The 15,018-nt window shown below is 49.4% G+C and overlaps 1 pseudogene; it reads right to left on the reverse strand.

The window, feature by feature from the left end:
• The window catches only part of LOC141156628 (eukaryotic translation initiation factor 3 subunit L-like), a 40,808-nt pseudogene extending 26,330 nt beyond the window's left edge, over positions 1–14,478 (reverse strand).
• Positions 14,479–15,018: the final 540 nt, after the last annotated feature.

A 15,018-nucleotide genomic window follows, 5' to 3' on the forward strand; every position in this document is an offset into this window, starting at 1 on the left:
GTTCTTTGAGCTCGCGGAGACTCTTCACTTACCCCAAAATGCAGTGGGAATATGCAAATTATCTCCTCAGGACTCCTCCCCTGGTTTACCGATGTCCTCTTTTCAGCTCCAACAGCCAAAATCCAGTGTTCTTTGAGCTCGCGGAGACTCTTCACTTACCCCAAAATGCAGTGGGAATATGCAAATTATCTCCTCAGGACTCCTCCCCTGGTTTACCGATGTCCTCTTTTCAGCTCCAACAGCCAAAATCCAGTGTTTTTTGAGCTCGCGGAGACTCTTCACTTACCCCAAAATGCAGTGGGAATATGCAAATTATCTCCTCAGGACTCCTCCCCTGGTTTACCGATGTCCTCTTTTCAGCTCCAACAGCCAAAATCCAGTGTTCTTTGAGCTCGCGGAGACTCTTCACTTACCCCAAAATGCAGTGGGAATATGCAAATTATCTCCTCAGGACTCCTCCCCTGGTTTACCGATGTCCTCTTTTCAGCTCCAACAGCCAAAATCCAGTGTTCTTTGAGCTCGCGGAGACTCTTCACTTACCCCAAAATGCAGTGGGAATATGCAAATTATCTCCTCAGGACTCCTCCCCTGGTTTACCGATGTCCTCTTTTCAGCTCCAACAGCCAAAATCCAGTTTTCTTTGAGCTCGCGGAGACTCTTCACTTACCCCAAAATGCAGTGGGAATATGCAAATTATCTCCTCAGGACTCCTCCCCTGGTTTGGGCATGACAGCCCTCCCTAGTGTCCAGCATGAGAGCCCCCCCTGTGTCCAGCATGAGAGCCCTCCCTAGTGTCCAGCATGAGAGCCCTCCCTAGTGTCCAGCATGAGACCCCCCCCTGTGTCCAGCATGACAGCCCTCCCTGTGTCCAGCATGAGACCCCCCTGTGTCCAGCATGAGACCCCCCTGTGTCCAGCATGAGACCCCCCTGTGTCCAGCATGAGACCCCCCTGTGTCCAGCATGAGAGCCCCCCCTGTGTCCAGCATGAGAGCCCCCCCTGTGTCCAGCATGAGCCCCCTGTGTCCAGCATGAGAGCCCCCTGTGTCCAGCATGAGAGCCCCCCCTGTGTCCAGCATGAGACCCCCCTGTGTCCAGCATGACAGCCCTCCCTGTGTCTAGCATGAGAGCCCCCCACTATGTCCAGCATGAGAGCCCCACTATGTACAGCATGAGAGCCCCCCTTGTGTCCAGCATTAAAGCATCTCTTGTGTCCAGCATTAAAGCCCCCCTGTGTCCAGCATCAAAGCAAAGCCGTCCCTGTGTCCAGCATTAAAGCCCCCCCTGTGTCCAGCATATACTTACTTCACTCCCCGTTTCCCTACGCTCCTGTCTCTGATGCACTGACTCTCCACAGTGTGCAGGCTGATGCCATTGTGTCAGCTATTTCTAACGCTGATTGGTGGAAGAGGGAAGTGGCGGCCCCTCCTCCACCAATGCATTCACCGCGGATTGAGACCACGGATTGAGACAGCGGTGACGGTGTGCAGGCGGGCAGTGACGGCGAGCGGTGACGGCGTGCGGTGCAGTGCGGCCCGTGGGCCACTGTTATCAGCCCTTCGGCTGTCTCGGTCCGCGGGCCGGACTGGAACAGCCAGAGGGCCAGATGTGGCCCGCGGGCCGCACGTTGCCCAGATCTGATCTATACAGACCTCCATCAGGTTGCAAATTGAATATAATTTTTTTCTGCATCTAACCCAGCCAATAGTTTTGGCCTAATACCACAGTTTGGCCACTCAGCTCTGCTCGGTTCCCATCCATTGTTTTTTTGTGCAAACAACTCCAGAGTTGTGAATTAGTTAACCACCAAAATGAGTGGAAAAAGGCCTGCTGCTGGTGGAAAGGGGAATAGGCGTGTTGGGAAGGGGAAAAAAGGTTGTGTCCGTGGGGTAGGTGTTAAAGCAACAGTAACATCTGCAGAAGAAAGACCATCTTCCAGCCAAACTAAAATGTCTACTTCTTTTAGCGGACAATGTGATAAGATCCCTTTCTTACGGCCATGCCAATCGCTACAAATTCCAGATGAGGCACAAAAACAGCAGGTGCTTCAACGGATATCAAGTGCTCCTTTAAGTGGGCTCTCCTCCACATCAACTTCAACATCACAAATACTCCAGTCCTCAAAGGTGTCACCCCAATCGCACTTGCTTCCTCACAGCTCCCAAATCTCCAGCTGCCCGTCTGAGTATGAGGTAGAACAGATGGTTGAGTCTGCAGAGCTGTTTACTCATACTATAGCCTGGGAATCAGAGGTCGACTGCAGCGCTTCTGTGAATCCAGACGAGGAAATGATCTGCACTGATGCCCAGAATCTTTATGAGTCGGATCCAGGACCAGACGCAGAAGGTTCTGACCATAATGTAGACCCTCATTCCCAAACTGTAACTCCTGTTGGTGGAGACAATGAGGAAGACGATGATAAGACTCAAATACCTGATTGGAGCGACAACTTTAGTTTTTTGTCAGGGCAGGAACAGGTTGGCTCTGAGGACGACGGGTGTGATAACGCACAGGGTGATGATGATGAGGTTGGAGATCCCACTTACTGTCAACCCACAGTCAGCCAAGAGATGAGGTCAGCAGAGGAGGTGGAGGAAGATGCTAGTGACGACGAGGTCAGGTTGCGCCTTCCTGGACAGAGACGTAGTACTGGAAGCACGTCAACAACTGCATCCTCAAACACAACTCTGCCTCTCACCACAAGTCGTGGTGGCTCTTCAGGTCGCATGGGTGCTAAGCCTTGCATAGCCTGGGCATTTTTTCAGATCGATAAAGATGACCCAACTCGTGTTATCTGTAACATTTGTCAGCAAAAGCTAAGTAGAGGCCAAAAAATACATAGTTTGAGTACTTCATGCATGAACCGGCACATGGACATGAAGCATAAGTTGCAGTGGGAAGCTCAGTGTGCTACAATGCGGCCTAGCCGGCCGGGCCAACCACCGTCTGCCATATCTTGTGCATCCGCGGCCTCTTCATCCTCTGTGACTGGGGGGACAGCAGTCACACCTGTTTTGGGGCGCAGACCTGCCACCTATTTACCCGCAACAGCCAGCGTGATTGGCAGGTCATCATTTTCTTTGGAGGTGGTAACACCAGCTGGTGTTGAGCGCTGTCCGACATCGATAGCACCACCTTTGGATCAAGGCAACCTAACATGTCCGCCTGCATCTTCCTCACAGACCGGCAGTTTGCCGGGGACACCCTTATCAACCCCGTCTAAGCACAATAGCCAGCCCTCGGTCCCTCAGATGTGGACAAGTAAAAGACCATTTCCTCCTAGCCATGAGAAAGCTAAGTGGTTGAATTTCACCATCTGCAAGTTCTTGGCTACAGAAATGCTGCCTTTCCGCCTGGTGGACACAGAGGATTTTCGAGACCTTATGTCCGTCGCAGTGCCCCAGTACCAGATGCCCAGTCGGCACTACTTCTCAAAGAAAGGTGTGCCTGCGCTCCACCAGCATGTCGCACACAACATCACCGCTTCTTTGAGAAACTCTGTGTGTGACAGGGTGCATTTCACCACAGACACTTGGATGAGTAGGCATGGACAGGGGCGTTACATGTCGCTGACTGGGCACTGGGTAACTATGGTGACAGCAGGACAAGGGGCTGCTGTCCAAGTCTTGCCGTCCCCACGAGTTGTGCGTCAATCCTCTTTATGTCAAAGTTCCTCCACTGCTTCTGCCTCCTCAACCTCCTCTCGGTCTTCCACCTGCACCCAAAGCCTGTCTGGTCATGCCACAAGCTTTCTAACTGTGCAGAAGGGATCCTGCACACCTCCTTACTATGCTGGCAGTAGGGCTCAACGTCATCAGGCGGTTTTTACATTGAAATGTCTGGGAAATGTGAGTCACACAGCTGAGGAGTTGTGGTCAGCTCTGGAGAACCAATTTCATGAATGGTTGTCTCCACTGGACCTGAAACCAGGGAAGGCCGTGTGCGACAATGCTGCAAACCTGGGTGCGGCCCTTCGCCGGGCAATGTCACACACGTGCCTTGTATGGCTCACGTGTTGAACCTGGTTGTCCAGCAATTTTTAGCCCACTATCCCAGACTAGATGGCCTTCTGCAGAGGGCACGGTCGCTGTGTGCTCACTTTCGCCGTTCGCATCCCGCAGCTCAGCGACTTACATCTCTACAGAAGTCGTTGGGCCTGCCACTTCACCGGCTAAAATGCGATGTGCCTACCCGGTGGAATTCAACTCTGCACATGTTGCAGCGACTGTGGCAGCACCGACAAGCCCTGGTGCAATACGTTCTGACGTATAGCCTGGGCCAACGCGATCCAGAGGTGGGGCAAATCACGCTGGAGGAGTGGTCTCAGATCAGGGACCTATGCACCCTTCTGCACAGTTTTGAAATGGCGACGAAGATGTTTAGTGCTGACGATGCCATTATCAGCATGACTATTCCGGTGATTTACATGCTGGAGCACATGTTAAACAGAATTCGGAGTCAGGTGGTGGCACAAGAGGAGGTGGAGGAAGTAGAGGAGGAGGAGTTGTATGCGGAAGGGCTAACATCTGCAAGGTCCAGACGGTCGGCAGCACCAAGGCGGCAGGCATGTGAGGGTGGGGGAGATGGTTTTACCAGGGCGCATGGTAGCAGCCAAACTAGTGAGGAAGGTGCAGGAGCCCAGGAAGAAGTGGAGGACGAACTGATGGAAGACTCATCAGATGAGGGAGACCTTGATCACATTTCTGTTGTGCGAGGTTGGGGGGAGAGGACAGAGGAAGGAAGCATGATTGTTACCTCGCCACCAACACAACAGGGACTTGGTGCTCCTGGATGCGCAACACACATGAGTGCCTTCTTGCTGCACTACCTGCAACATGACCCTCGAATTGTGAGAATTAGAAATAATCCTGACTACTGGGTTGCCACACTGTTAGATCCCCGGTACAAAAGTAAATTTGCAGAAATTATTCCTGCCATAGAAAGGGATGCACGCATGCAGGAGTATCAGCAGAGACTGTTGCAGAATCTTACATGTGCTTTTCCACAAAATACCAGTGGTGCACGTAGTGAATCTCACAGTTCCAACTTGCCAACCGTGGGACCGTCAAGTGTTCAGCACTCAAACCGTAACAGAACCACAGTATCTGCTGGTAACATCAATTTTGCAGAATCATTTCACCACTTTTTTAGCCCATCCTTTGCAAGGCCACAGGAGACAAGAAGTCTGACACATAGTCAACGCCTAGAGACGATGGTACAGGAGTATCTCCAAGTAAACATTGAAGCCACGACTGTGTCACTGGACCCTTGCTCTTTTTGGGCTTCCAATCTGGATAAATGGCCGGAGCTAGCCACTTACGCCTTGGAGATCTTGTCATGCCCCGCAGCCAGCGTTCTGTCTGAACGTGTGTTCAGCGCTGCTGGTGGTGTGCTGACAGATAAGCGCACGCGGCTCTCCACTGATAATGTAGACAGACTCACGTTCATAAAGATGAACAAATCATGGATCCGAAACGACTTTTCTACCCCTGTGTCATCCTGGGGAGAGTAAAAGCTTGATGATTGGTTAAAATCACCCTACCAACCGTTTTAAGCTTTCAAATTACTAATCATGTTTATCTGTATCTTGGCTGGAAAATAATTTGGGCTTTGTAGCAGTGTGCAGCACTGATTCTATTAGGCCATCTATAATAAGCTCCACCAGATTTAAAATTACTAATCATGTTTATCTGTATCTTGACTGGAAAATAATTTGGGCTTTGTAGCAGTGTGCAGCACTGATCCTATTAGGCCATCTATACTAAAGCTTCACCAGATTTAAAATTAATAATAATTTTTAGCTGCATCTAGCCCAGAAAATAATTTTGGGGCTCCGAGATGCGCAAGACACATAAGTGCCTTCTTGCTGCACTACCTGCAGCATGACCCTCATATTGTCAGAATTCGAAGTAATCATGACTACTGGGTTGCCACACTCTTAGATCCCCCAAACTTTTCGATCAACCTTTTCATTTTAATAAAGACCAAAAAAATGGTCATTTTTGAAATTATAAGCATTAGCAGGTTGTTAGAAACTGAAATCAAACAGTTTTCAACTCAAAACTTTATTCTAGGTGATGTTACATTTTCACATAGGACCCCTTGTTCGAAAGGAGCTTCTGAACTCTCTCGTCCATTGAATTTGTCAGGTTTTGGATGGTTTCTGCTTCAATTGTTTTGCATGAGGACAGAATACCCTCCCAGAGCTGTTGCTTAGATGTGAACTGCCTCCCGCCATCATAGACACTCCTTTTAATGATGCTCCAAAGGTTCTGAATGGGGTAGAGGTCAGGGTAGCATGGGGGTCACACCATAAGTTTGTCCCCTTTTATGCCCATATCAGCCAGAGATGCAGATGTTTTATGTGCAGCATGAGATGGTGCATTATCATGCAGAAAAATGATCTTGCTGTGAAATACACGGTTCTTCTTCTTGAACCATGGCAGGAAGTGCTGTTTGAGAAAATCCACATACATTATGGAGTTCATCTTTAGCGCCTTCAGGGATCCTAAAGGGGCCGACAATCTCTCTCCCCATGATTCCAGCCCAAAACATTACTCCACCTCCTCCTTGTTGGCGCTGTAGCCGTGTTTGCGTGGGGTGTCCATCAACCAGCCATCCTCCACTCCATCCATCTGGACCATCGAGCGCTGCACGGCACTCATCCGTGAACAAAACAGTTTTGAAATCAGTCTTCATGTAATGTTTGGCCCACTGGAGCCGTTTCTGCTTGTGTGAAGTGGATAGAGGAGGTCGACAGGATGGCGTATGCACAGCTGCAAACCTCTGAAGGACCCTGCATCTTGTTGTTCGGGGGACGTTGGAGGCACAAGCAGCTTCAAAAACTTGTCTGCTGCTATGACAAGGCTTTTTTGCCGCTGCTCTTTCAACCTGACGTAATTGCCTGTAGGAAAGAGTGTACTGTGAATCAGCTACATACTTCTTGATTGCCAAGACACTTCATCCTGATCATCGCACAATGTTGATTGTAGTCATGCCTTGACCTAAACACTCCACAATTTGTTGCTTCTCAGCAGCCGACACATCCTTTTTCTTTCCCATTTTGGCAGAAAATGTAGGCTGCTTAATAATGTGAGACACCCTTCTTAAGTAGTCTTGCCTTTCATTGGACACACCTGCCAAACTAATTAGCACAGGTGTCTGCAATTGCTTACAGTGATATAAAGAGCCCTGACACACATCACCATCAATGAGTTTAACTGACAAACAAACAAATTCTTCCCTTATCACTCCTAAACACTTTTTGCATAATAATTTGGAACACAGTGTACATGTGCTTTTCCACAAAACACCAGTGGTTCACGTAGTGAATCTTACAGTTCTAACTTGCCAACCGTGGTCTGTATGGAGTTGTTCAATAAAGGGCCCAAAATTAAGATAACATAGATGGGAGAGGTCTCTATGAATAGGAATTCCTAAGTATTTGATACCCTGTGAGGGCCAGGCAAAGGGAAAGTTGGACTGGATGGAATCCTATATGGATTTGGGGAGGGAGACATCGAGGGCCTCAGACTTCGCTGCATTGATTTTAAAATTTTACCATGTAACAAAGTGATCTATTTCAGCCATAACAGCATGGATGGATATATGTGATTGAGTGATATATACTAGGACATCATCAGCAAATAGAGAGCACTTGTACTCGGTGCCTCCCACCTCAATCCACCTAATATTGGGGTTATGGCGAATTGATGAGAGCAGGTGCTCCGTCACTAGGATGTATAAGAGAGGGGACAGAGAACATCCCTGCCTTGTCCCATTGGTGATTGTGAAAGGTGATGAAAATGTTCTGACGCGCCCCCTGGGCCTTGGGACACCCGGAGCCAGACCCTTTTTGGTGGATGCTGGTGGTTGTAGTCTCCGTGGCGGCAACCCGGTTCCGTGGCTCAGGGCGGTCAAACCAGTGGCGGAACTATTTATGTGGTTTTGATGTTTAAATGTCCGACTACGCCACCCGTGGATTGCGGTCAGAGTGAACCGCCGCTCCAGGGCAGACCGCTGAGGCTGGTGTTGTGGGTGCAGCAGAGCGTAGCATAACTCCCCACGGGAGGAGTATAGCCTCAGGGCAGTGTATGCGGAGGATGGGGGTGATGGTGCAGGGCAGCAGCAGTAATGACACGGAGTCAGTGATGCAGTCCAGGGCCTTTACTCACAGTTCTTATTATCCAGACCACGTCTGCAGGTAACGGCTGCCCACGTCGTACTGTGCTCACCAGGTGAGGGGCTCAGACAACTCCCAGGTAACTTTGGAGTGCTTCACAGGACCCCCTTTGTGTGTCCTTTGTCTGGCCTTTCTTACCAACCCTTCTGTCCGGCTGCCTCGGGCCTCCTCTTGGTAAACTTGGCGCCAGTTTCCCTGACCCTATGTGGTGCCTTCCTAGCGGGTGTAGCGAGGGGCTGCGCCACATAAAATGTCACAGCCTCCTGTTTCTAGCTGAGGGTCGTTTCCTGCCTCCACTAGTTTCGGGGACCGGTCTCCCCCTTTGGCCTGACCCCTCCACGCAGGTGGATTCGGGCGTGCGGTGGCGACTCGCCCGTCCGCACCCCTGAGATCCCTTCGTTCCTCGTTCCTGGAGCCTTCTCCGCTCCTCTTCCTTCCTTCTCCCTCTTCCAGGCCTGGGCCTCTGTTACTAGGCCCGCCTCCGGAGCAGAGCTCATGCAGAGCCCCTGCTCCCTGCCACTTCTGCTCAGACTTCTCTGCACTGAACTAAGATGGTGCCCACCTTTTATACTCCCTTCTCAATGCACCCAGGAACTGCTTCCTCCCTGCTCCTGCACTACAGGGTTCCCCTTCCTCAGTGTTCCCTCCCCCCACTCCAGCCAGGGACAGGGACTGTCGTGCCCATCTCAGGGGCATATTGGTCGCCCTGCCCCACGGCAATGTGGTGTAATGCATGCAGGTGTCGGGTCCTGATCCACACTACATCCTTACCTGAGAGTGAGATATCACACCTCTGGGTGAGGTGCAATACCTCTGTAGCAACCGAGCCCTCAGGGTGCTACAGTTCCATTTATCTTCAGCCTAGGTGATGTATTGCGATACAGGGCCGTGATTTTGGCTATAAAAGGGTCCACTAGACCCCTACCCCAAGCTTTTTAAGAGAATCATATATGGCGTGCCAGGAGACTCTATGGAATGCTTTCTCAGCATCCAACGAGAGTATCTAATTACAAATTTTTAACTGCATCTAGCCCAGGAAATACTTTGTGCCTAGTAGCAGGGTCTGCTAGTCAGCGGATTATCCCGGCTGTTAAGCAAGCTACACCACCTGTAGTTTGGACACTTCATTTTTTCAAAGGAAATGCTTCGGGACCACGGGATACTCAGTGAAGAGCATCAGGAGGCACCCCAAGGCATAGGGGCTCGGACTGGCAGTAGGATGCCTTGCGGTGGACAGCCGAGCTCGATCCTTATAAAAGCTTTTTAACTGCAGCAGCTTTAGTGGACGCTACTGGAGCTGGAATTACGCGGCTGCTGGCATGAGACTTGCCCTCCAATAGATCCTTGTAAATGGATTTAAAGTGTATTTATTCAAATTAGAGAGACAATTTAAATTAAAAAGCTTAGAGCTGCCTCCACCACAGGGGGGCTCGCTCGACCCACCAGCGGACAGGCACCAGTATTGGGAGAGGGGGGCTGGCCGTCAGGGTTCACCGCGGCTCTGGCACAAACCCGGCGACACGGAGGTGGCACGGGCAGGAGCGTACTGAATGTGTCGGCTTCTCACTTTTTGGATTTTAGAAGGGCATGACATGCCTATATCTGTGTCTCCCCCTCCTTTTACTCCTCCACCTCTTTTCTTTTCGCATGACTATATGTACTTGTCACTTTTCCATGTGTTAGTTGTGTCTTCTGAGCAGTTTGTCAGCTTTTGGACACCTTTGAAGGTGTTTTCTATGTGTTTCTATGTGTTTTTGTTTGCCTGCCATTGGTTTTAACGGTGTTCGAAGGTGTTCGACGAGCAGTTCGGCGAACACACGGGTGTTCGACGAACCGAACCGAACTCGAACTCTACGGGGGTGGCTCAACACTAGTAACTATGTACTACAGCAGACCATCAAATACTGCTAGTTAGTGGGGCTTAAAAGTGAGTTAACAAGGGGACATTCATTACACTGATATTTCTCCTCTATGAAGGAACGTCAACCGAGTGCAGAGAGTCATCTGACATATTTAGATCCACTGAAGAGCAATTAAGCAAAAGTAAATGAGTACTTCTAATCAGGGCTGTGCAGTCGGAGTCATGGAGTCGGTGTTCATTTTGGTGGAGTCGGAATAAAATGGACCGACTCAGACTCCTAAACTATATAATAAATTGGGTTCAGTAGTTCAATGCAGTTTGTGGGGAATATTTTTTCATAAGGATTTGGGAAAGTTATGAAATGTCCTATAAATGTCTGACCTATTCCTGATCTAAGGGTGTAGACTTTTAGCTGAGATGAATCTGTGCTGCTGTAAATTTATCACTTAAACATGAGCCATGTATGAGGGAGTCGGAATCGTGGAGTCGGTGTCATGGAAATTGAGGAGTCGGAGCTTTGGCTTACCAACTCCACAGCCCTGCTTCTAATTACTAAATATTTGTAGAGATCAAGCAGACACTGCACAGAAAGAATTAAACGTTTCCCAGAATAAATAGGCAGGTACCTCACTGAAATTAATTATCCAGACTTGGAGTGCAACTGTGCAGTCACTCCGTGACTGCAGATTTGTGAATCTGCAGAGTGCGCGCTGGATTCTGGTGCACGAAGCGAGCGGGCTCGTGAATGCAATTTGCATAATGTGGTCACGTACCGACTAGATGTGTGTGGCCTGGCTTAATTCAAGTCAATTAAGGGAGGCCGGACATGTCTAGTTGGAATGTGGCTGGAAATATGCAAATTGCATACTTGCATTCACAAGCCCGCTGTAGATCCTGACAGTGGGCAGTGAGAGGATTCACAAGTCTGCAGTCACATAGAATGGCTGCAAAATTGAGCACCGAGCCTGGACATCACCATTGATAAAAATAAACAACTGTCAGTGGCATAAAAACCCAGGCAGATTCTGTGTCGAGAACACGACAGGAACATGAGCCAAAGACACCAGGCATCAAGTACAGCTCTATCCCTGACATCAACTGGTGTAAATCCCCAGCTGCCGGTTAATGTTGGATTTATCCATTAGAGAATGTAACACATTAAGGACGCTGTGAACGTTCCAGATCTTGGGGTTGGAACGCAGGAATTCAATTTCTTCCTCTGATTTCTTTGCGGTCTTACACCGATACTGGCTGAATGACTGAAACTGCATAGTGCAGAAATAGACAGATTTAACCAAGAGTGAAAATATTAGGTCTGCATGTTCAAAGAGAGACGCGTGAGCAGAGCGCAGCGGGAGAAAGTCTACAGGAAAATATCTGTACCTGGTAAATGAATTCATCAATAATATCCCACAGCCACTGGTTAGGCAGCTCCAAGGGCGCAGGACCATCAGCATCTACAAGGAAGTCATCAGTGTCAATGCAAATAATATCGCACCAGCAACACAACACAAGCCACAGACAAAACTGTCATGTCATTCTTAGAGGGGTTATCGCACAAACAATGATCATATAGTCACAGGATTCACATGCATGTCCATTACTGCCATATGTGATTGTGGCACCCCAGGGGTCTGGTTTCCACAGTAACAGCAATGTTATGTCTGAGAGCAGGTGGGAGGTCTCTTGGTCAGGGATCCTGTGCATGCCACACCTCCTGCCCAGTCCTGGGAGGGGAAGAACTTCCCCTATATAAACCTAGGGCTGAGGCAGGGTTAGAGAGTAGAGAAGAAGTAGAGACAGAGAAGAGAAGCAGATATAGGAAAAGAACATCAGGAGCTCTGTGGGCGCAGTGCTACAAGGAGTCAGGGGCTGGCAGCTGCAGAGCTCGCCCTGACTGAGAAGCTATCACCGGACCCGGAGTCCGAGGCTGTGGGGACTAACTCCTATCCAGCAGCAGAAACCGACCGGCAGGGGATTTCAGGTCCTCTGGCCAAGAAACCCGAAGGTATGGTCACACGCGTGGGACCAGCACCGCCGTCGTGGAGCGGAAGCTACTAGAAGGCCCCGAGTCACCGGCCATACGGGTGAGCACCACACGGTACACTCAGGGACGTGGGCTACTTATACCCGCCTCTAGCAAGGTAGCCAGAAGAGTACAGTTAGTTTGGGAGGCCTACAACTTCGCCTGGCCAGGGGAGATCCCATCTGCTCAAGGACTGACCAGGCCTCAATCGCTAGCAGTACTCCGGGAGGGTCTATCTTTGTCACCAGTAAAGACCCTGAACTACACTGTACCGTCTCCGAGTGGTTCCTGCTACCCCCATCATCCACGTCGGCTGCCCTGAGGCCATACCCCTCCCGTTGGGGGTGATACTATCACGCTGCACAATCCTACCACCGGCCTCAGCGGTCTGCCCTGCAGCGGCAGCTCCTTCGCTGCATTCAACGGGTGGCGTAGTCGTACAACATCTACCGCTAATACAGCGCCACTTAGTCTGACTCCCTGGGCACGGACCGGGTCACCGCCACGAGACTACAACCCTCAACAGATCCGGCTCCGGGTAAGCTCCCGCGTGCGCAACGCTGCGCGACACAGGCCCAGGGGTGCGTCATGATCATGCATGTGCACTACTGATCTATCCACACTCAGCACACAGGATTAGCTTTGTGTCTTCAGTGGGTGGGAGGGGGTTTGCAGTGGTTATACCCCCCTCACTGATCTCACCTGTTGATACATAAATGCTTTTGTGAAAACACCTTTAAAAGAGGTAGTCCGAAGGCCAAAGAAATTTTCATCTAACTCCCTATCTAGTGCTGTAATTTAAACCCATTTCAATTAGGCTTACATTAAAAATTCCCTACCGTCCCCTAACTACACTAACTGCTATTACATCTTTTTTCCCTATTTCCCATGCGCTGACGCTTCGTGTGAGAATCCCAGTGCATGATGAGATACTCAAACAAAGAGTCATAAGAGGGTAGAGGCTGCGGTCACTGCTGCAGTCGCAGCCCCCCTCCCTGCAACCAAGAGTCATCAGTGATGTCCATTTCAGGGCATGGGCTAGTCCGTGCACGCTGTCATTGTGCGTTGTGCAGTCATAGCATGTGCTCTGTGTTGTCAGCTAAGATCAGTAATAATGAGCCAACACCACAGAGGAGAGTGCACTGTCAGAGCACGACGTCAGAATACCCGGCGGCGTGCAGAGAACAGCACCGTCCCCACAAGTGACACAGCGATCAGGGACTAGCCCAGCCCCTGAAATAAGCGTCACTGATGAAGCTTCAGTTCAGGGAGGAAGCAGGGGCTGTGGCAGCCTCTCCCCCTAATGAAGCTTCATTTCAGTATCCCAGCATGCACATAGCGTCATCAAAAAGCAAGTAGGGAAAAAAAAAAAACAATAGCAGTTAGATAGTGAAGTTAGGGGACGTTAAGGAATTTTTAGTGCAAGCATATTAGAAACTAGTTTGGATTACGGTACTAAATAGATAGGGAATCCGATAAAAAAAGGGTGGTCCGAAGGCCAAAAAAACCTTAACATTTACAACCTAAGGCCATGTTCAGTTTTTTACCTCCGTATTTGTAAGCCAAAATCAGGAGTGGAACAATCAGAGGAAAAGTATAATAGAAACACATCACCACTTCTGTATTTATCACCCACTCCTGGTTTTGGCTTACAGATACTGATATGATATACTGACCAAATACTCAACGTGTGAATGTGGCCTAACAGTCAAACTTAAGGCCCCGTCACACTAAGCGATATCGCTAGCGAGATCGCTGCTGTGTCACGGTTTTGGTGACTCACCAGCGACCTCACCAGCGATGTCGCTATGTGTGACACTTTGCAACGATCAGGCCCCTGCTGTGAGGTCGCTGATCGTTGCAAAGTGTCCTGGACCATTTTTTGGTCGTTGGCCTCCCGCTGGCCAGCACACATCGCTGTGTGTGACCAGCGGGACCAACGATCAGGCTGGTAACCATGGTAAATATCGGGTTACTAGGGGCACGCGCGCACTTAGTAACCCGCTTTTTACCATGGATACCACTCTGCTACAGTGAGCGGAGGCTCCCGCGCACCGTAGCAGAGTGGTATCCATGGTAAACAGCGGGTTACTAGGGGCACACGCGCACTTAGTAACCCGATATTTACCATAGTTACCAGCCTGCTCCTGCTTAAGCAGCAGGCTGGTAACGGGAGCAGGACATCGTGGAACGATTCTTTCCATGATATCGCTGCTCCCCTCATCGCTGGTGAGCCTGCCTGTTTGACAGCTCACCAGCGATGTATTAGCGATGCAGCAACGATCCCTGACAGGTCGTATCGTTGTCGGGATCGCTGCTGCATCGCTTAGTGTGACGGGGCCTTTACTCAAAATGTAGTTGAAGAGATTGCAGTAGTTGTAGTAAGATTCAAAACGCTGCTCCAATGTGGGTCCCTAAAGAAAGGACAAGAATCAGTGTTATTGCATCCCCCCAAATACAACTTATGCACCGGTGTCCAAATTAAAGCGGCAGAACGAATTCTTACTCTAACTTTGGCGTAGATGTGTCTGTAATATAGCTCCTTATAGAGGATTAAGAACACCGCATCTGAAAGAGAAGGGAACTGGTTATAAACACCCACACATTAAGTTTAGATGGTTGTTTTAGATTTCTAACAAAGTCAGAAAAAAAGAGAAACAGTTATCAAAACCACAAGAACAAAAGTGGATAAAGTAGCATTAGCAAGTAAGAAGTGGTCAGCATTTATTTTTCTAAAATGGAAAACTGCTTCCTTTTCTATTGCACTAAATTTAATTGACTCTTTTGACTGCAAAAGCATCTCAGCCTATAAAAAAGGGTGCAAATAATAACTCATGAGGGTATGGGCACACAACGTCTTTCAGACAGATTCAGCCTAAAGAAGCACTATAAAAAAATGCACAGCAATGTTAAAACTTCTGTTAATTCTTTTAACCACTGCAAGTTTGAAA

This window comes from Phyllobates terribilis, unplaced genomic scaffold, assembly GCF_046119375.1.
Source record: "Phyllobates terribilis strain yellow unplaced genomic scaffold, ASM4611937v1 Scaffold_8__6_contigs__length_399053987, whole genome shotgun sequence".
NCBI lineage: Eukaryota > Metazoa > Chordata > Amphibia > Anura > Dendrobatidae > Phyllobates > Phyllobates terribilis.